Raw genomic sequence first — 19,793 nt, 5'->3', positions numbered from 1 at the left:
GACGCTCCAACAGCGGCCAGACACAAGCAGAAGCAGCAGAAGCAGCAGCACCACCTTTTGTTTTTTGGCTGCAGCAGCAAGGCCCACAGGGCTGGCTAGCTGGCTAGCCAGCAAGCAGGTAGCAATGAAAGTAGGAATCTTTCTTTTTAACCCTGTAAGGGGGTGGTGCACTGTACCCGAAGATACTGCCATATCGGGTCAATGCATAGGGCGACGGAAGCAAGCTTCGAAATCGGCCCCCGTTCTCAAAAATCCATTTAATATATGGTCCCCAGATAGGGGACGTATCAGATATTAAACTGATAAGAACAGATACTACACTTGATCTTAGCCAAAAGGCCGAGAAGCGATAACCGTGAAAGGGGCGGGCCCAACAAGGTCCCCTTCATGGGCACTATCACTGCTTGCTGTCAGGGAGGCTGCCAGACAATTTTCCATGCACACTCTGGGCTGGGGGGCAGTCAACCACCAGTACACACAGCAGAACCTAAACCCATACCATTATTGCTAAGCAGCAAGACAGGGGCCCATTGCACTCCCACGGGGCCTTTTTAAATGCAATCCATAACCCGGATTTGCCAGGAACCCTTCTTACTCCTCCTACTTGCATGTGACACTGGGCTTAGGATCTGCATAGGAAACACACACACAAGCACACACCTACCTTTGTTGCCTGCAGATGCCTCCTTGGCTGTCCCCAAACGGTATCAAACCAACACCCACGGGAAGCTGTAAGCATAGAGGACATGCCTGCACCCCATTGGACTTACCTGTGTGGGTTAAATCCGGGTTATTTGACAACCTATGGCGGTGATGGTTCTGCTCAGGCAGAGCAGTGCTGATGCTCCTCATAAAGCTGTCGCTGCTGTGAAGGTTCTAGGTGACATCACAAATCCCTATGGTTACATACACAACAAAGCTGGGTTGTTGTTGTTTACACTCTGCAAGGCCTGTGGAAGTGAGTGACATCATAGCACTGTAGTTCTGAGGGTTCTAGATGGATGCAACAATCTCCTGTTGCTTCTATGAAGGCCATAATAGACGACATCACCAAACAGCTCCATAGTCACATACACAGCAAAGGAGAGATGTTGTTTACACCTAGTGATGTCAGTGGTATTGAGTGACATCACAGCACAGTGCTAAGGCTCCTGGGCCTGGACACAGCAGCGGCTGCAATATCTCAACGGAGAATACGTTTATATATATGTGTGTGTGTGCGCGTATATATATATATATATATATATATATATATATATATATATATTTCTCCGCCGAAATCACTTTTAAACCCATTTCCACCTTTTTTTCCCTTCTCTTCCTCTTACTTTTTTTTCACGTTTTTTTACGTTTTTCTCCTTTTCGCCTCTTTTCTGGGCGTATTATTCTTCTTTTTCTTCTTTTTTTTCGTCTAATGCATACCCCATCAGTGCAGCAATGCTTATTCAATACCGCCAGCAGATGGAGACACTGGGGGATAATTTTCTAAGGATTTATACTGATTTTTCCTGTCTGAATTTGTCGCACAGAAAGTTGCAGGCCAAATATGTGTGACATTTCTGCGACTTTAGCTTCTAGAGCATTTTTACAACATTATACATAGGTGCTGAATACATAAAAAGCGACTGTTCAGCGACAGACAAGTCGCATCGGCTGAAAGTAGGCCAGAATGTCAGTCCATGTTGGAGCAGGTTTAGATACAGTCTAAAGTATAGATCTCAAAGTCTGTGCACAGAATTTAGCAAGGGCCTCGCACCTTCTGATGCATCAGGTAGGTGCACAATAGCATAGCCTAACCCTCTGTACTTTGGTCTATATTGATGCGGGACATAGACAGCCAGCTGATGACCAATCCATTAGTGCAATGGATGGCTGGAAGCATTTGTCTTTGCCTTTGCAATACCACAGAAGCAATGCATGGTCAATGTACAGCAATGACACACCTGTGTGAACAGCCAGGAGACCCCCCCCCCCCCCCCCCCCATGTTATGTTACATAGTTACATAGTTAGTACGGTCGAAAAAAGACATATGTCCATCAAGTTCAACCAGGGAATTAAGGGGTAGGGGTGTGGCGCGATATTGGGGAAGGGATGAGATTTTATATTTCTTCATAAGCATTAATCTTATTTTGTCAATTAGGAACATTCAGCACCCACCCGCTATCAAGGCAGCTGCCTATCATGTCATGCCCTACCTGCACAGGTGTGCTGGCTACTCAAATGATCCAATTAAGGAGGCCATTTAGTCAGCAGCAGCAGAAGTCCTGTGCCTGGACGCTCCAACAGCGGCCAGACACAAGCAGAAGCAGCAGAAGCAGCAGCAGCAGCACCACCTTTTGTTTTTTGGCTGCAGCAGCAAGGCCCACAGGGCTGGCTAGCTGGCTAGCCAGCAAGCAGGTAGCAATGAAAGTAGGAATCTTTCTTTTTAACCCTGTAAGGGGGTGGTGCACTGTACCCGAAGATACTGCCATATCGGGTCAATGCATAGGGCGACGGAAGCAAGCTTCGAAATCGGCCCCCGTTCTCAAAAATCCATTTAATATATGGTCCCCAGATAGGGGACGTATCAGATATTAAACTGATAAGAACATATTTTTTTTTTTTTTTTTTTTTTTTTAAAGCCGAGGAGCGTGCTTTCGATTCACCCAAAGTGCAAGAAAAAGTGCAAACGTGTTACACTAAAAAAAAACGTGCACAAAGGATGCGGTCTATCGCAAGCCCTTCTCCGATAGGAGAGAGGCCCCCCAACAAACCTTACCCTTCGCCTCCGGACCAAAAGGTACCTGCGAGGTTCCAGGTTCGATGTCCCTTTTCGCCAAAGCTACTAGGGGACCACAAATGCTCCCGGCATCCCCCTTGGCGTTGGCCAAGGTATCTGCCCGCAGAGCCGATTACGGTAGGTACCCTGCCAAAGCAGGGGTACCCGGGGTGTTTGCAGGGAGGTGCGGAACCTAATGGCCACACACACCTCCCCTAGACCGCCAGGAGGGACACCCAGAAGGGCTACCGCATCCTGACAAATCCTGTGAACACACAACACGCAAAAAGTGACACAATGAGACAAAAAAATAAATAAATAAGTGAATGTGTGCAGATATACTGCCCGGACATCCGGCCGGATCTATAAAAATTTCTCTGATCCTAGCCAGAAGGCCGGGAATCAAGAGGTGAGTGCCACAAGGTGAAGAGATTATGGTGCCCGTGCTTCAACTCAGTGAGCCTATTCTCCCAGTGAGTTTCGGCACCTCGGGGTCACCACTCCCCGAGGCACAAAAGTACCTCGGCTCTAGACCCTCTCAGCCTCATGGCGAGACCCGGAGGGAACAGGTCACATCGGGGCAGCCGTCGAGCTGATTCCTCAGAACCAGCCCCGGAAAGCCCTGGTACACCTGCATCCTCCATGCAGCACCCATCCCCACCAGCATGAAAACTGATAAGAACAGATACTACACTTGATCTTAGCCAAAAGGCCGAGAAGCGATAACCGTGAAAGGGGCGGGCCCAACAAGGTCCCCTTCATGGGCACTATCACTGCTTGCTGTCAGGGAGGCTGCCAGACAATTTTCCATGCACACTCTGGGCTGGGGGGCAGTCAACCACCAGTACACACAGCAGAACCTAAACCCATACCATTATTGCTAAGCAGCAAGACAGGGGCCCATTGCACTCCCACGGGGCCTTTTTAAATGCAATCCATAACCCGGATTTGCCAGGAACCCTTCTTACTCCTCCTACTTGCATGTGACACTGGGCTTAGGATCTGCATAGGAAACACACACACAAGCACACACCTACCTTTGTTGCCTGCAGATGCCTCCTTGGCTGTCCCCAAACGGTATCAAACCAACACCCACGGGAAGCTGTAAGCATAGAGGACATGCCTGCACCCCATTGGACTTACCTGTGTGGGTTAAATCCGGGTTATTTGACAACCTATGGCGGTGATGGTTCTGCTCAGGCAGAGCAGTGCTGATGCTCCTCATAAAGCTGTCGCTGCTGTGAAGGTTCTAGGTGACATCACAAATCCCTATGGTTACATACACAACAAAGCTGGGTTGTTGTTGTTTACACTCTGCAAGGCCTGTGGAAGTGAGTGACATCATAGCACTGTAGTTCTGAGGGTTCTAGATGGATGCAACAATCTCCTGTTGCTTCTATGAAGGCCATAATAGACGACATCACCAAACAGCTCCATAGTCACATACACAGCAAAGGAGAGATGTTGTTTACACCTAGTGATGTCAGTGGTATTGAGTGACATCACAGCACAGTGCTAAGGCTCCTGGGCCTGGACACAGCAGCGGCTGCAATATCTCAACGGAGAATACGTTTATATATATGTGTGTGTGTGCGCGTATATATATATATATATATATATATATATATATATATATATATTTCTCCGCCGAAATCACTTTTAAACCCATTTCCACCTTTTTTTCCCTTCTCTTCCTCTTACTTTTTTTTCACGTTTTTTTACGTTTTTCTCCTTTTCGCCTCTTTTCTGGGCGTATTATTCTTCTTTTTCTTCTTTTTTTTCGTCTAATGCATACCCCATCAGTGCAGCAATGCTTATTCAATACCGCCAGCAGATGGAGACACTGGGGGATAATTTTCTAAGGATTTATACTGATTTTTCCTGTCTGAATTTGTCGCACAGAAAGTTGCAGGCCAAATATGTGTGACATTTCTGCGACTTTAGCTTCTAGAGCATTTTTACAACATTATACATAGGTGCTGAATACATAAAAAGCGACTGTTCAGCGACAGACAAGTCGCATCGGCTGAAAGTAGGCCAGAATGTCAGTCCATGTTGGAGCAGGTTTAGATACAGTCTAAAGTATAGATCTCAAAGTCTGTGCACAGAATTTAGCAAGGGCCTCGCACCTTCTGATGCATCAGGTAGGTGCACAATAGCATAGCCTAACCCTCTGTACTTTGGTCTATATTGATGCGGGACATAGACAGCCAGCTGATGACCAATCCATTAGTGCAATGGATGGCTGGAAGCATTTGTCTTTGCCTTTGCAATACCACAGAAGCAATGCATGGTCAATGTACAGCAATGACACACCTGTGTGAACAGCCAGGAGACCCCCCCCCCCCCCCCCCCCATGTTATGTTACATAGTTACATAGTTAGTACGGTCGAAAAAAGACATATGTCCATCAAGTTCAACCAGGGAATTAAGGGGTAGGGGTGTGGCGCGATATTGGGGAAGGGATGAGATTTTATATTTCTTCATAAGCATTAATCTTATTTTGTCAATTAGGAACATTCAGCACCCACCCGCTATCAAGGCAGCTGCCTATCATGTCATGCCCTACCTGCACAGGTGTGCTGGCTACTCAAATGATCCAATTAAGGAGGCCATTTAGTCAGCAGCAGCAGAAGTCCTGTGCCTGGACGCTCCAACAGCGGCCAGACACAAGCAGAAGCAGCAGAAGCAGCAGCAGCAGCACCACCTTTTGTTTTTTGGCTGCAGCAGCAAGGCCCACAGGGCTGGCTAGCTGGCTAGCCAGCAAGCAGGTAGCAATGAAAGTAGGAATCTTTCTTTTTAACCCTGTAAGGGGGTGGTGCACTGTACCCGAAGATACTGCCATATCGGGTCAATGCATAGGGCGACGGAAGCAAGCTTCGAAATCGGCCCCCGTTCTCAAAAATCCATTTAATATATGGTCCCCAGATAGGGGACGTATCAGATATTAAACTGATAAGAACAGATACTACACTTGATCTTAGCCAAAAGGCCGAGAAGCGATAACCGTGAAAGGGGCGGGCCCAACAAGGTCCCCTTCATGGGCACTATCACTGCTTGCTGTCAGGGAGGCTGCCAGACAATTTTCCATGCACACTCTGGGCTGGGGGGCAGTCAACCACCAGTACACACAGCAGAACCTAAACCCATACCATTATTGCTAAGCAGCAAGACAGGGGCCCATTGCACTCCCACGGGGCCTTTTTAAATGCAATCCATAACCCGGATTTGCCAGGAACCCTTCTTACTCCTCCTACTTGCATGTGACACTGGGCTTAGGATCTGCATAGGAAACACACACACAAGCACACACCTACCTTTGTTGCCTGCAGATGCCTCCTTGGCTGTCCCCAAATGGTATCAAACCAACACCCACGGGAAGCTGTAAGCATAGAGGACATGCCTGCACCCCATTGGACTTACCTGTGTGGGTTAAATCCGGGTTATTTGACAACCTATGGCGGTGATGGTTCTGCTCAGGCAGAGCAGTGCTGATGCTCCTCATAAAGCTGTCGCTGCTGTGAAGGTTCTAGGTGACATCACAAATCCCTATGGTTACATACACAACAAAGCTGGGTTGTTGTTGTTTACACTCTGCAAGGCCTGTGGAAGTGAGTGACATCATAGCACTGTAGTTCTGAGGGTTCTAGATGGATGCAACAATCTCCTGTTGCTTCTATGAAGGCCATAATAGACGACATCACCAAACAGCTCCATAGTCACATACACAGCAAAGGAGAGATGTTGTTTACACCAAGTGATGTCAGTGGTATTGAGTGACATCACAGCACAGTGCTAAGGCTCCTGGGCCTGGACACAGCAGCGGCTGCAATATCTCAACGGAGAATACGTTTATATATATGTGTGTGTGTGCGCGTATATATATATATATATATATATATATATATATATATATATATTTCTCCGCCGAAATCACTTTTAAACCCATTTCCACCTTTTTTTCCCTTCTCTTCCTCTTACTTTTTTTTCACGTTTTTTTACGTTTTTCTCCTTTTCGCCTCTTTTCTGGGCGTATTATTCTTCTTTTTCTTCTTTTTTTCCGTCTAATGCATACCCCATCAGTGCAGCAATGCTTATTCAATACCGCCAGCAGATGGAGACACTGGGGGATAATTTTCTAAGGATTTATACTGATTTTTCCTGTCTGAATTTGTCGCACAGAAAGTTGCAGGCCAAATATGTGTGACATTTCTGCGACTTTAGCTTCTAGAGCATTTTTACAACATTATACATAGGTGCTGAATACATAAAAAGCGACTGTTCAGCGACAGACAAGTCGCATCGGCTGAAAGTAGGCCAGAATGTCAGTCCATGTTGGAGCAGGTTTAGATACAGTCTAAAGTATAGATCTCAAAGTCTGTGCACAGAATTTAGCAAGGGCCTCGCACCTTCTGATGCATCAGGTAGGTGCACAATAGCATAGCCTAACCCTCTGTACTTTGGTCTATATTGATGCGGGACATAGACAGCCAGCTGATGACCAATCCATTAGTGCAATGGATGGCTGGAAGCATTTGTCTTTGCCTTTGCAATACCACAGAAGCAATGCATGGTCAATGTACAGCAATGACACACCTGTGTGAACAGCCAGGAGACCCCCCCCCATGTTATGTTACATAGTTACATAGTTAGTACGGTCGAAAAAAGACATATGTCCATCAAGTTCAACCAGGGAATTAAGGGGTAGGGGTGTGGCGCGATATTGGGGAAGGGATGAGATTTTATATTTCTTCATAAGCATTAATCTTATTTTGTCAATTAGGAACATTCAGCACCCACCCGCTATCAAGGCAGCTGCCTATCATGTCATGCCCTACCTGCACAGGTGTGCTGGCTACTCAAATGATCCAATTAAGGAGGCCATTTAGTCAGCAGCAGCAGAAGTCCTGTGCCTGGACGCTCCAACAGCGGCCAGACACAAGCAGAAGCAGCAGAAGCAGCAGAAGCAGCAGCAGCAGCACCACCTTTTGTTTTTTGGCTGCAGCAGCAAGGCCCACAGGGCTGGCTAGCTGGCTAGCCAGCAAGCAGGTAGCAATGAAAGTAGGAATCTTTCTTTTTAACCCTGTAAGGGGGTGGTGCCCTGTACCCGAAGATACTGCCATATCGGGTCAATGCATAGGGCGACGGAAGCAAGCTTCGAAATCGGCCCCCGTTCTCAAAAATCCATTTAATATATGGTCCCCAGATAGGGGACGTATCAGATATTAAACTGATAAGAACAGATACTACACTTGATCTTAGCCAAAAGGCCGAGAAGCGATAACCGTGAAAGGGGCGGGCCCAACAAGGTCCCCTTCATGGGCACTATCACTGCTTGCTGTCAGGGAGGCTGCCAGACAATTTTCCATGCACACTCTGGGCTGGGGGGCAGTCAACCACCAGTACACACAGCAGAACCTAAACCCATACCATTATTGCTAAGCAGCAAGACAGGGGCCCATTGCACTCCCATGGGGCCTTTTTAAATGCAATCCATAACCCGGATTTGCCAGGAACCCTTCTTACTCCTCCTACTTGCATGTGACACTGGGCTTAGGATCTGCATAGGAAACACACACACAAGCACACACCTACCTTTGTTGCCTGCAGATGCCTCCTTGGCTGTCCCCAAACGGTATCAAACCAACACCCACGGGAAGCTGTAGCATAGAGGACATGCCTGCACCCCATTGGACTTACCTGTGTGGGTTAAATCCGGGTTATTTGACAACCTATGGCGGTGATGGTTCTGCTCAGGCAGAGCAGTGCTGATGCTCCTCATAAAGCTGTCGCTGCTGTGAAGGTTCTAGGTGACATCACAAATCCCTATGGTTACATACACAACAAAGCTGGGTTGTTGTTGTTTACACTCTGCAAGGCCTGTGGAAGTGAGTGACATCATAGCACTGTAGTTCTGAGGGTTCTAGATGGATGCAACAATCTCCTGTTGCTTCTATGAAGGCCATAATAGACGACATCACCAAACAGCTCCATAGTCACATACACAGCAAAGGAGAGATGTTGTTTACACCTAGTGATGTCAGTGGTATTGAGTGACATCACAGCACAGTGCTAAGGCTCCTGGGCCTGGACACAGCAGCGGCTGCAATATCTCAACGGAGAATACGTTTATATATATGTGTGTGTGTGCGCGTATATATATATATATATATATATATATATATATATATATATTTCTCCGCCGAAATCACTTTTAAACCCATTTCCACCTTTTTTTCCCTTCTCTTCCTCTTACTTTTTTTTCACGTTTTTTTACGTTTTTCTCCTTTTCGCCTCTTTTCTGGGCGTATTATTCTTCTTTTTCTTCTTTTTTTTCGTCTAATGCATACCCCATCAGTGCAGCAATGCTTATTCAATACCGCCAGCAGATGGAGACACTGGGGGATAATTTTCTAAGGATTTATACTGATTTTTCCTGTCTGAATTTGTCGCACAGAAAGTTGCAGGCCAAATATGTGTGACATTTCTGCGACTTTAGCTTCTAGAGCATTTTTACAACATTATACATAGGTGCTGAATACATAAAAAGCGACTGTTCAGCGACAGACAAGTCGCATCGGCTGAAAGTAGGCCAGAATGTCAGTCCATGTTGGAGCAGGTTTAGATACAGTCTAAAGTATAGATCTCAAAGTCTGTGCACAGAATTTAGCAAGGGCCTCGCACCTTCTGATGCATCAGGTAGGTGCACAATAGCATAGCCTAACCCTCTGTACTTTGGTCTATATTGATGCGGGACATAGACAGCCAGCTGATGACCAATCCATTAGTGCAATGGATGGCTGGAAGCATTTGTCTTTGCCTTTGCAATACCACAGAAGCAATGCATGGTCAATGTACAGCAATGACACACCTGTGTGAACAGCCAGGAGACCCCCCCCCCCCATGTTATGTTACATAGTTACATAGTTAGTACGGTCGAAAAAAGACATATGTCCATCAAGTTCAACCAGGGAATTAAGGGGTAGGGGTGTGGCGCGATATTGGGGAAGGGATGAGATTTTATATTTCTTCATAAGCATTAATCTTATTTTGTCAATTAGGAACATTCAGCACCCACCCGCTATCAAGGCAGCTGCCTATCATGTCATGCCCTACCTGCACAGGTGTGCTGGCTACTCAAATGATCCAATTAAGGAGGCCATTTAGTCAGCAGCAGCAGAAGTCCTGTGCCTGGACGCTCCAACAGCGGCCAGACACAAGCAGAAGCAGCAGAAGCAGCAGCAGCAGCAGCAGCAGCACCACCTTTTGTTTTTTGGCTGCAGCAGCAAGGCCCACAGGGCTGGCTAGCTGGCTAGCCAGCAAGCAGGTAGCAATGAAAGTAGGAATCTTTCTTTTTAACCCTGTAAGGGGGTGGTGCACTGTACCCGAAGATACTGCCATATCGGGTCAATGCATAGGGCGACGGAAGCAAGCTTCGAAATCGGCCCCCGTTCTCAAAAATCCATTTAATATATGGTCCCCAGATAGGGGACGTATCAGATATTAAACTGATAAGAACAGATACTACACTTGATCTTAGCCAAAAGGCCGAGAAGCGATAACCGTGAAAGGGGCGGGCCCAACAAGGTCCCCTTCATGGGCACTATCACTGCTTGCTGTCAGGGAGGCTGCCAGACAATTTTCCATGCACACTCTGGGCTGGGGGGCAGTCAACCACCAGTACACACAGCAGAACCTAAACCCATACCATTATTGCTAAGCAGCAAGACAGGGGCCCATTGCACTCCCACGGGGCCTTTTTAAATGCAATCCATAACCCGGATTTGCCAGGAACCCTTCTTACTCCTCCTACTTGCATGTGACACTGGGCTTAGGATCTGCATAGGAAACACACACACAAGCACACACCTACCTTTGTTGCCTGCAGATGCCTCCTTGGCTGTCCCCAAACGGTATCAAACCAACACCCACGGGAAGCTGTAAGCATAGAGGACATGCCTGCACCCCATTGGACTTACCTGTGTGGGTTAAATCCGGGTTATTTGACAACCTATGGCGGTGATGGTTCTGCTCAGGCAGAGCAGTGCTGATGCTCCTCATAAAGCTGTCGCTGCTGTGAAGGTTCTAGGTGACATCACAAATCCCTATGGTTACATACACAACAAAGCTGGGTTGTTGTTGTTTACACTCTGCAAGGCCTGTGGAAGTGAGTGACATCATAGCACTGTAGTTCTGAGGGTTCTAGATGGATGCAACAATCTCCTGTTGCTTCTATGAAGGCCATAATAGACGACATCACCAAACAGCTCCATAGTCACATACACAGCAAAGGAGAGATGTTGTTTACACCTAGTGATGTCAGTGGTATTGAGTGACATCACAGCACAGTGCTAAGGCTCCTGGGCCTGGACACAGCAGCGGCTGCAATATCTCAACGGAGAATACGTTTATATATATGTGTGTGTGTGCGCGTATATATATATATATATATATATATATATTTCTCCGCCGAAATCACTTTTAAACCCATTTCCACCTTTTTTTCCCTTCTCTTCCTCTTACTTTTTTTCACGTTTTTTTACGTTTTTCTCCTTTTCGCCTCTTTTCTGGGCGTATTATTCTTCTTTTTCTTCTTTTTTTTCGTCTAATGCATACCCCATCAGTGCAGCAATGCTTATTCAATACCGCCAGCAGATGGAGACACTGGGGGATAATTTTCTAAGGATTTATACTGATTTTTCCTGTCTGAATTTGTCGCACAGAAAGTTGCAGGCCAAATATGTGTGACATTTCTGCGACTTTAGCTTCTAGAGCATTTTTACAACATTATACATAGGTGCTGAATACATAAAAAGCGACTGTTCAGCGACAGACAAGTCGCATCGGCTGAAAGTAGGCCAGAATGTCAGTCCATGTTGGAGCAGGTTTAGATACAGTCTAAAGTATAGATCTCAAAGTCTGTGCACAGAATTTAGCAAGGGCCTCGCACCTTCTGATGCATCAGGTAGGTGCACAATAGCATAGCCTAACCCTCTGTACTTTGGTCTATATTGATGCGGAACATAGACAGCCAGCTGATGACCAATCCATTAGTGCAATGGATGGCTGGAAGCATTTGTCTTTGCCTTTGCAATACCACAGAAGCAATGCATGGTCAATGTACAGCAATGACACACCTGTGTGAACAGCCAGGAGACCCCCCCCCCCATGTTATGTTACATAGTTACATAGTTAGTACGGTCGAAAAAAGACATATGTCCATCAAGTTCAACCAGGGAATTAAGGGGTAGGGGTGTGGCGCGATATTGGGGAAGGGATGAGATTTTATATTTCTTCATAAGCATTAATCTTATTTTGTCAATTAGGAACATTCAGCACCCACCCGCTATCAAGGCAGCTGCCTATCATGTCATGCCCTACCTGCACAGGTGTGCTGGCTACTCAAATGATCCAATTAAGGAGGCCATTTAGTCAGCAGCAGCAGAAGTCCTGTGCCTGGACGCTCCAACAGCGGCCAGACACAAGCAGAAGCAGCAGAAGCAGCAGCAGCAGCACCACCTTTTGTTTTTTGGCTGCAGCAGCAAGGCCCACAGGGCTGGCTAGCTGGCTAGCCAGCAAGCAGGTAGCAATGAAAGTAGGAATCTTTCTTTTTAACCCTGTAAGGGGGTGGTGCACTGTACCCGAAGATACTGCCATATCGGGTCAATGCATAGGGCGACGGAAGCAAGCTTCGAAATCGGCCCCCGTTCTCAAAAATCCATTTAATATATGGTCCCCAGATAGGGGACGTATCAGATATTAAACTGATAAGAACAGATACTACACTTGATCTTAGCCAAAAGGCCGAGAAGCGATAACCGTGAAAGGGGCGGGCCCAACAAGGTCCCCTTCATGGGCACTATCACTGCTTGCTGTCAGGGAGGCTGCCAGACAATTTTCCATGCACACTCTGGGCTGGGGGGCAGTCAACCACCAGTACACACAGCAGAACCTAAACCCATACCATTATTGCTAAGCAGCAAGACAGGGGCCCATTGCACTCCCACGGGGCCTTTTTAAATGCAATCCATAACCCGGATTTGCCAGGAACCCTTCTTACTCCTCCTACTTGCATGTGACACTGGGCTTAGGATCTGCATAGGAAACACACACACAAGCACACACCTACCTTTGTTGCCTGCAGATGCCTCCTTGGCTGTCCCCAAACGGTATCAAACCAACACCCACGGGAAGCTGTAAGCATAGAGGACATGCCTGCACCCCATTGGACTTACCTGTGTGGGTTAAATCCGGGTTATTTGACAACCTATGGCGGTGATGGTTCTGCTCAGGCAGAGCAGTGCTGATGCTCCTCATAAAGCTGTCGCTGCTGTGAAGGTTCTAGGTGACATCACAAATCCCTATGGTTACATACACAACAAAGCTGGGTTGTTGTTGTTTACACTCTGCAAGGCCTGTGGAAGTGAGTGACATCATAGCACTGTAGTTCTGAGGGTTCTAGATGGATGCAACAATCTCCTGTTGCTTCTATGAAGGCCATAATAGACGACATCACCAAACAGCTCCATAGTCACATACACAGCAAAGGAGAGATGTTGTTTACACCTAGTGATGTCAGTGGTATTGAGTGACATCACAGCACAGTGCTAAGGCTCCTGGGCCTGGACACAGCAGCGGCTGCAATATCTCAACGGAGAATACGTTTATATATATGTGTGTGTGTGCGCGTATATATATATATATATATATATATATATATATATATATATATTTCTCCGCCGAAATCACTTTTAAACCCATTTCCACCTTTTTTTCCCTTCTCTTCCTCTTACTTTTTTTTCACGTTTTTTTACGTTTTTCTCCTTTTCGCCTCTTTTCTGGGCGTATTATTCTTCTTTTTCTTCTTTTTTTTCGTCTAATGCATACCCCATCAGTGCAGCAATGCTTATTCAATACCGCCAGCAGATGGAGACACTGGGGGATAATTTTCTAAGGATTTATACTGATTTTTCCTGTCTGAATTTGTCGCACAGAAAGTTGCAGGCCAAATATGTGTGACATTTCTGCGACTTTAGCTTCTAGAGCATTTTTACAACATTATACATAGGTGCTGAATACATAAAAAGCGACTGTTCAGCGACAGACAAGTCGCATCGGCTGAAAGTAGGCCAGAATGTCAGTCCATGTTGGAGCAGGTTTAGATACAGTCTAAAGTATAGATCTCAAAGTCTGTGCACAGAATTTAGCAAGGGCCTCGCACCTTCTGATGCATCAGGTAGGTGCACAATAGCATAGCCTAACCCTCTGTACTTTGGTCTATATTGATGCGGGACATAGACAGCCAGCTGATGACCAATCCATTAGTGCAATGGATGGCTGGAAGCATTTGTCTTTGCCTTTGCAATACCACAGAAGCAATGCATGGTCAATGTACAGCAATGACACACCTGTGTGAACAGCCAGGAGACCCCCCCCCCCATGTTATGTTACATAGTTACATAGTTAGTACGGTCGAAAAAAGACATATGTCCATCAAGTTCAACCAGGGAATTAAGGGGTAGGGGTGTGGCGCGATATTGGGGAAGGGATGAGATTTTATATTTCTTCATAAGCATTAATCTTATTTTGTCAATTAGGAACATTCAGCACCCACCCGCTATCAAGGCAGCTGCCTATCATGTCATGCCCTACCTGCACAGGTGTGCTGGCTACTCAAATGATCCAATTAAGGAGGCCATTTAGTCAGCAGCAGCAGAAGTCCTGTGCCTGGACGCTCCAACAGCGGCCAGACACAAGCAGAAGCAGCAGAAGCAGCAGCAGCAGCACCACCTTTTGTTTTTTGGCTGCAGCAGCAAGGCCCACAGGGCTGGCTAGCTGGCTAGCCAGCAAGCAGGTAGCAATGAAAGTAGGAATCTTTCTTTTTAACCCTGTAAGGGGGTGGTGCACTGTACCCGAAGATACTGCCATATCGGGTCAATGCATAGGGCGACGGAAGCAAGCTTCGAAATCGGCCCCCGTTCTCAAAAATCCATTTAATATATGGTCCCCAGATAGGGGACGTATCAGATATTAAACTGATAAGAACAGATACTACACTTGATCTTAGCCAAAAGGCCGAGAAGCGATAACCGTGAAAGGGGCGGGCCCAACAAGGTCCCCTTCATGGGCACTATCACTGCTTGCTGTCAGGGAGGCTGCCAGACAATTTTCCATGCACACTCTGGGCTGGGGGGCAGTCAACCACCAGTACACACAGCAGAACCTAAACCCATACCATTATTGCTAAGCAGCAAGACAGGGGCCCATTGCACTCCCACGGGGCCTTTTTAAATGCAATCCATAACCCGGATTTGCCAGGAACCCTTCTTACTCCTCCTACTTGCATGTGACACTGGGCTTAGGATCTGCATAGGAAACACACACACAAGCACACACCTACCTTTGTTGCCTGCAGATGCCTCCTTGGCTGTCCCCAAACGGTATCAAACCAACACCCACGGGAAGCTGTAAGCATAGAGGACATGCCTGCACCCCATTGGACTTACCTGTGTGGGTTAAATCCGGGTTATTTGACAACCTATGGCGGTGATGGTTCTGCTCAGGCAGAGCAGTGCTGATGCTCCTCATAAAGCTGTCGCTGCTGTGAAGGTTCTAGGTGACATCACAAATCCCTATGGTTACATACACAACAAAGCTGGGTTGTTGTTGTTTACACTCTGCAAGGCCTGTGGAAGTGAGTGACATCATAGCACTGTAGTTCTGAGGGTTCTAGATGGATGCAACAATCTCCTGTTGCTTCTATGAAGGCCATAATAGACGACATCACCAAACAGCTCCATAGTCACATACACAGCAAAGGAGAGATGTTGTTTACACCTAGTGATGTCAGTGGTATTGAGTGACATCACAGCACAGTGCTAAGGCTCCTGGGCCTGGACACAGCAGCGGCTGCAATATCTCAACGGAGAATACGTTTATATATATGTGTGTGTGTGCGCGTATATATATATATATATATATATATATATATATATATATATATTTCTCCGCCGAAATCACTTTTAAACCCATTTCCACCTTTTTTTCCCTTCTCTTCCTCTTACTTTTTTTTCACGTTTTTTTACGTTTTTCTCCTTTTCGCCTCTTTTCTGGGCGTATTATTCTTCTTTTTCTTCTTTTTTTTCGTCTAATGCATACCCCATCAGTGCAGCAATGCTTATTCAATACCGCCAGCAGATGGAGACACTGGGGGATAATTTTCTAAGGATTTATACTGATTTTTCCTGTCTGAATTTGTCGCACAGAAAGTTGCAGGCCAAATATGTGTGACATTTCTGCGACTTTAGCTTCTAGAGCATTTTTACAACATTATACATAGGTGCTGAATACATAAAAAGCGACTGTTCAGCGACAGACAAGTCGCATCGGCTGAAAGTAGGCCAGAATGTCAGTCCATGTTGGAGCAGGTTTAGATACAGTCTAAAGTATAGATCTCAAAGTCTGTGCACAGAATTTAGCAAGGGCCTCGCACCTTCTGATGCATCAGGTAGGTGCACAATAGCATAGCCTAACCCTCTGTACTTTGGTCTATATTGATGCGGGACATAGACAGCCAGCTGATGACCAATCCATTAGTGCAATGGATGGCTGGAAGCATTTGTCTTTGCCTTTGCAATACCACAGAAGCAATGCATGGTCAATGTACAGCAATGACACACCTGTGTGAACAGCCAGGAGACCCCCCCCCCCCCCATGTTATGTTACATAGTTACATAGTTAGTACGGTCGAAAAAAGACATATGTCCATCAAGTTCAACCAGGGAATTAAGGGGTAGGGGTGTGGCGCGATATTGGGGAAGGGATGAGATTTTATATTTCTTCATAAGCATTAATCTTATTTTGTCAATTAGGAACATTCAGCACCCACCCGCTATCAAGGCAGCTGCCTATCATGTCATGCCCTACCTGCACAGGTGTGCTGGCTACTCAAATGATCCAATTAAGGAGGCCATTTAGTCAGCAGCAGCAGAAGTCCTGTGCCTGGACGCTCCAACAGCGGCCAGACACAAGCAGAAGCAGCAGAAGCAGCAGCAGCAGCACCACCTTTTGTTTTTTGGCTGTAGCAGCAAGGCCCACAGGGCTGGCTAGCTGGCTAGCCAGCAAGCAGGTAGCAATGAAAGTAGGAATCTTTCTTTTTAACCCTGTAAGGGGGTGGTGCACTGTACCCGAAGATACTGCCATATCGGGTCAATGCATAGGGCGACGGAAGCAAGCTTCGAAATCGGCCCCCGTTCTCAAAAATCCATTTAATATATGGTCCCCAGATAGGGGACGTATCAGATATTAAACTGATAAGAACAGATACTACACTTGATCTTAGCCAAAAGGCCGAGAAGCGATAACCGTGAAAGGGGCGGGCCCAACAAGGTCCCCTTCATGGGCACTATCACTGCTTGCTGTCAGGGAGGCTGCCAGACAATTTTCCATGCACACTCTGGGCTGGGGGGCAGTCAACCACCAGTACACACAGCAGAACCTAAACCCATACCATTATTGCTAAGCAGCAAGACAGGGGCCCATTGCACTCCCACGGGGCCTTTTTAAATGCAATCCATAACCCGGATTTGCCAGGAACCCTTCTTACTCCTCCTACTTGCATGTGACACTGGGCTTAGGATCTGCATAGGAAACACACACACAAGCACACACCTACCTTTGTTGCCTGCAGATGCCTCCTTGGCTGTCCCCAAACGGTATCAAACCAACACCCACGGGAAGCTGTAAGCATAGAGGACATGCCTGCACCCCATTGGACTTACCTGTGTGGGTTAAATCCGGGTTATTTGACAACCTATGGCGGTGATGGTTCTGCTCAGGCAGAGCAGTGCTGATGCTCCTCATAAAGCTGTCGCTGCTGTGAAGGTTCTAGGTGACATCACAAATCCCTATGGTTACATACACAACAAAGCTGGGTTGTTGTTGTTTACACTCTGCAAGGCCTGTGGAAGTGAGTGACATCATAGCACTGTAGTTCTGAGGGTTCTAGATGGATGCAACAATCTCCTGTTGCTTCTATGAAGGCCATAATAGACGACATCACCAAACAGCTCCATAGTCACATACACAGCAAAGGAGAGATGTTGTTTACACCTAGTGATGTCAGTGGTATTGAGTGACATCACAGCACAGTGCTAAGGCTCCTGGGCCTGGACACAGCAGCGGCTGCAATATCTCAACGGAGAATACGTTTATATATATGTGTGTGTGTGCGCGTATATATATATATATATATATATATATATATATATATATATATATTTCTCCGCCGAAATCACTTTTAAACCCATTTCCACCTTTTTTTCCCTTCTCTTCCTCTTACTTTTTTTTCACGTTTTTTTACGTTTTTCTCCTTTTCGCCTCTTTTCTGGGCGTATTATTCTTCTTTTTCTTCTTTTTTTTCGTCTAATGCATACCCCATCAGTGCAGCAATGCTTATTCAATACCGCCAGCAGATGGAGACACTGGGGGATAATTTTCTAAGGATTTATACTGATTTTTCCTGTCTGAATTTGTCGCACAGAAAGTTGCAGGCCAAATATGTGTGACATTTCTGCGACTTTAGCTTCTAGAGCATTTTTACAACATTATACATAGGTGCTGAATACATAAAAAGCGACTGTTCAGCGACAGACAAGTCGCATCGGCTGAAAGTAGGCCAGAATGTCAGTCCATGTTGGAGCAGGTTTAGATACAGTCTAAAGTATAGATCTCAAAGTCTGTGCACAGAATTTAGCAAGGGCCTCGCACCTTCTGATGCATCAGGTAGGTGCACAATAGCATAGCCTAACCCTCTGTACTTTGGTCTATATTGATGCGGGACATAGACAGCCAGCTGATGACCAATCCATTAGTGCAATGGATGGCTGGAAGCATTTGTCTTTGCCTTTGCAATACCACAGAAGCAATGCATGGTCAATGTACAGCAATGACACACCTGTGTGAACAGCCAGGAGACCCCCCCCCCCCCCCATGTTATGTTACATAGTTACATAGTTAGTACGGTCGAAAAAAGACATATGTCCATCAAGTTCAACCAGGGAATTAAGGGGTAGGGGTGTGGCGCGATATTGGGGAAGGGATGAGATTTTATATTTCTTCATAAGCATTAATCTTATTTTGTCAATTAGGAACATTCAGCACCCACCCGCTATCAAGGCAGCTGCCTATCATGTCATGCCCTACCTGCACAGGTGTGCTGGCTACTCAAATGATCCAATTAAGGAGGCCATTTAGTCAGCAGCAGCAGAAGTCCTGTGCCTGGACGCTCCAACAGCGGCCAGACACAAGCAGAAGCAGCAGAAGCAGCAGCAGCAGCACCACCTTTTGTTTTTTGGCTGCAGCAGCAAGGCCCACAGGGCTGGCTAGCTGGCTAGCCAGCAAGCAGGTAGCAATGAAAGTAGGAATCTTTCTTTTTAACCCTGTAAGGGGGTGGTGCACTGTACCCGAAGATACTGCCATATCGGGTCAATGCATAGGGCGACGGAAGCAAGCTTCGAAATCGGCCCCCGTTCTCAAAAATCCATTTAATATATGGTCCCCAGATAGGGGACGTATCAGATATTAAACTGATAAGAACAGATACTACACTTGATCTTAGCCAAAAGGCCGAGAAGCGATAACCGTGAAAGGGGCGGGCCCAACAAGGTCCCCTTCATGGGCACTATCACTGCTTGCTGTCAGGGAGGCTGCCAGACAATTTTCCATGCACACTCTGGGCTGGGGGGCAGTCAACCACCAGTACACACAGCAGAACCTAAACCCATACCATTATTGCTAAGCAGCAAGACAGGGGCCCATTGCACTCCCACGGGGCCTTTTTAAATGCAATCCATAACCCGGATTTGCCAGGAACCCTTCTTACTCCTCCTACTTGCATGTGACACTGGGCTTAGGATCTGCATAGGAAACACACACACAAGCACACACCTACCTTTGTTGCCTGCAGATGCCTCCTTGGCTGTCCCCAAACGGTATCAAACCAACACCCACGGGAAGCTGTAAGCATAGAGGACA

General features: G+C 46.6%; 9 non-coding genes and 1 pseudogene across 9 annotated transcripts; all 10 read right to left on the bottom strand.

The window, feature by feature from the left end:
• Nucleotides 1–160: 160 nt before the first annotated feature.
• On the bottom strand, nucleotides 161–351 carry LOC130312416 (U2 spliceosomal RNA). The gene has a single exon (XR_008860536.1). It is a non-coding gene; the product is annotated as a U2 spliceosomal RNA (small nuclear RNA).
• Nucleotides 352–2,440: 2,089 nt separating this feature from the next.
• On the bottom strand, nucleotides 2,441–2,627 carry LOC130312437 (U2 spliceosomal RNA). Its single transcript, XR_008860555.1, has one exon. It is a non-coding gene; the product is annotated as a U2 spliceosomal RNA (small nuclear RNA).
• A 696-nt stretch (nucleotides 2,628–3,323) lies between these two features.
• Nucleotides 3,324–3,483, bottom strand: LOC130312439 (U2 spliceosomal RNA; annotated as a pseudogene).
• Nucleotides 3,484–5,572: 2,089 nt separating this feature from the next.
• On the bottom strand, nucleotides 5,573–5,763 carry LOC130312415 (U2 spliceosomal RNA). The gene has a single exon (XR_008860535.1). It is a non-coding gene; the product is annotated as a U2 spliceosomal RNA (small nuclear RNA).
• A 2,087-nt stretch (nucleotides 5,764–7,850) lies between these two features.
• LOC130312433 (U2 spliceosomal RNA) lies at nucleotides 7,851–8,041 on the bottom strand. The gene has a single exon (XR_008860552.1). It is a non-coding gene; the product is annotated as a U2 spliceosomal RNA (small nuclear RNA).
• A 2,087-nt stretch (nucleotides 8,042–10,128) lies between these two features.
• On the bottom strand, nucleotides 10,129–10,319 carry LOC130312414 (U2 spliceosomal RNA). Its single transcript, XR_008860534.1, has one exon. It is a non-coding gene; the product is annotated as a U2 spliceosomal RNA (small nuclear RNA).
• A 2,065-nt stretch (nucleotides 10,320–12,384) lies between these two features.
• Nucleotides 12,385–12,575, bottom strand: LOC130312413 (U2 spliceosomal RNA). Its single transcript, XR_008860533.1, has one exon. It is a non-coding gene; the product is annotated as a U2 spliceosomal RNA (small nuclear RNA).
• Nucleotides 12,576–14,655: 2,080 nt separating this feature from the next.
• Nucleotides 14,656–14,846, bottom strand: LOC130312412 (U2 spliceosomal RNA). The gene has a single exon (XR_008860532.1). It is a non-coding gene; the product is annotated as a U2 spliceosomal RNA (small nuclear RNA).
• Nucleotides 14,847–16,929: 2,083 nt separating this feature from the next.
• On the bottom strand, nucleotides 16,930–17,120 carry LOC130312411 (U2 spliceosomal RNA). Its single transcript, XR_008860531.1, has one exon. It is a non-coding gene; the product is annotated as a U2 spliceosomal RNA (small nuclear RNA).
• A 2,086-nt stretch (nucleotides 17,121–19,206) lies between these two features.
• LOC130312410 (U2 spliceosomal RNA) lies at nucleotides 19,207–19,397 on the bottom strand. The gene has a single exon (XR_008860530.1). It is a non-coding gene; the product is annotated as a U2 spliceosomal RNA (small nuclear RNA).
• Nucleotides 19,398–19,793: the final 396 nt, after the last annotated feature.

Source organism: Hyla sarda, unplaced genomic scaffold (genome assembly GCF_029499605.1).
Source record: "Hyla sarda isolate aHylSar1 unplaced genomic scaffold, aHylSar1.hap1 scaffold_1716, whole genome shotgun sequence".
Taxonomy (NCBI): Eukaryota; Metazoa; Chordata; class Amphibia; order Anura; family Hylidae; genus Hyla; species Hyla sarda.
This window is presented reverse-complemented; position numbering and strand designations above follow the sequence as displayed.